This window comes from Saimiri boliviensis, chromosome 2 (assembly GCF_048565385.1).
Source record: "Saimiri boliviensis isolate mSaiBol1 chromosome 2, mSaiBol1.pri, whole genome shotgun sequence".
Lineage (NCBI taxonomy): Eukaryota > Metazoa > Chordata > Mammalia > Primates > Cebidae > Saimiri > Saimiri boliviensis.
The window spans coordinates 59,396,633-59,399,072 of NC_133450.1; positions in this window are offsets into that span (position 1 = coordinate 59,396,633).

Below are 2,440 nucleotides of genomic sequence, written 5' to 3' on the forward strand. Positions count from 1 at the left end.
ACCGGGTGGAACTGTGAGGAGGAACCACCTGTCTCACCGCCTCACGCCGCAACTGCTTTTTCTAGCTCCCTTTGCAGTCCTTCTCTAAGGCCTGAGCGACTCTGTCTCCTGGTAGTGTTATTTTTCTCCGAGTATTTTCGCAATTTATGATTCACTCAACACTATTTATTCAGCTCGGGCTCTGTGCCAGGGACTGTGCTGGGCCTGAAAATTCATCCTTAATCTAGATCCAGCTCCTAGTCACACGGAGCTTACACATTCACAATAAATCACCCAAATAATATGTAGTTACTTTCTGATAGATGTTACTGCAGGGTCCAGTGAGCTAGAGAGGGTTGTAGTGGAGGTTTGTGTGTGGGTTTCGGCGCCAATTCTTAATCTCCCAGCATTCCAAGTTCGTGAGAGGAGCCCTTGAGTAAAGTCAGAAGTCCTAGGTTTGAACCTTGGCTTTGCCACTTTTTAGCTGTGCAGTACGGCTCTTGTGGGCTCCCACCACACCCTGGAGTCACTACTACCACAGCCAGAGTAAACCAGTGTGTGTTTTCTGGCTCCTCTTCTTGAGGGTGAGACCCTGTTTTATCTATCTTTGAGTCCCCCAGTACCTTGAAAAATGCGAAGAAAACACAGCCTCCTAGCGAGCACCTGTTTCCTGAGCTGTAAAAATGGTCACACCCTGCCCTGTTTACTGGCCTGGTTTGATCCAAACAATTCAGGACGAGATCACGTGCCTGAGTTTGTAGATCACAGAAGTCGCTAACAAAAAGAGTCATTCCCTCTGATTCCGTATTTTTTATATATAGAAACTGTTAATCTAGGCCCTTGACCTTTAACAAGAAGCACTTGGGCCCCTCAGCTGATCCCGTGGGTCTCCCACAGCCAGGCACAGACGTCTAGGCTGGGCTGAGCTGGGCTCGCGAGTGCCGTCGAGGCAACCAGGTGCAGGGAGAGGAAGGCAGGAGCGCGACTGGACGCTTGGGGGCGCTGCTCTGTAACCCCAAGACAGGAGGCGTGCCGCGGGCTTCCTCTCTCTGGAGGGGTCTCGCAGGGCCCCCTCTGCGCTGCTTTCCCCGGCACCAGAACTGAAAGCCTCGGAGGGACGGCGGGAGCTTGGGGCGTGCAGACGGGCGGCTTTCACAAACGCAGTGGAAGAAAAGTGCCTCTACTGCGCTCTCTCCCGACTTGACAGTCTAGGACCTTGAGGGGACCTTCCTTTTGGGAACGCTTTTCTTAAGTTGTGGCCTGTGGGCAGGCTGGGAGTGGGGCGCAGAGACATCGGAGCGCGGCTTCTGCGTCTACCTTTCCCGCACAGGCGTGCTCTGCGGTGGGAATGGGACGCGAGGGTGCGCCTATGAGGGCGAGTCCGTCGAAGAAAGTCCAGTCCTTAGGCCTTTGGCGTTGAAGAATCTGCTTTTCTGTCGGGTCAAGCCCAGCTAGAAGTTAACACCTGTGGTCTCCAAACTTGCCCATTTTCACGTCATGCAGTTCAAGCCAAGATTCAACTCGTCTTGAGTTTTTGTATTTAGAGCCCCTGCCTTCTCCACCGACTCCAGAGGCGCCCTCTGGCGGGAAGGCGCCTGGGTAAGGAGGGACTCCGGGGAGCGGGTTACAAAGCAGAGAGCAACAGGAGCTCAGCAGCCCGCTTTGAACTGCGGAGAAACCGAGACGGAGACGGGAGGTGGGGGCACCGGCCCGAAGCCGCCAGCAGGCCCTGCGAGGCCCGCGCCGCCGCGCTCCGCGGCGAATCAGCCGGACGCTGCAGTCGGAAGGGGCGGGGACACCGTCGGGGGCGCTCTAGGGCGCCTGCGGCTCTGAGGCGGTTTCGCAGCTGCTGCTGAGATTTAAAGGACGGATTCCGGTAGGATCCTGGTGGGCGGCGCGGGTGTTTTCGCCCCAGGACCTGTGCGGCCTCATTCAGCTTTGGGTGGTCGCAACCTATAGCTCTTTCTGACCCCCATTCTCTAACAAATCGCAGTCCCAACAGTATGAGCCCGTGGGCCTTGCGTGTTCGCGTTTCCCGCGGGCTCTCCAGCAGCGCTGGGGTTCCTTCCTCCGCTCCTTTCCTTCCCTGCAACCTCCCGCCCTAGCCTGTCTCCCCCACACCCACAACGCTTGTCCCAGGCAGTTTCCGGTGGCCGCGGTACCGATCCCAGGCCAGTGGGTTGGGGATGGGGGAAAGCTGGAGCGGGAATCTCTGAGGCCTAAGGTTTTTTGGGACTTGACCGAGGCTGGATTCCCCCTCGCCGCCCAGTGCTTGTGGGCTAAAGGTTGCAGACCGGGGCGATCCACAGCGCCCTCTTCTGGCGGCCGTCTGGAGAACTACGGCCTTAGAGCGGTGTCTGGGAAGCTTTGCTACTAGGTCCTGGCCAGGGAAAGCTGGTAGTGGACAGAGACTGGTAGTACATCCTCCACGCAGTCGCTCATTCTAAGTATCAACGCGACC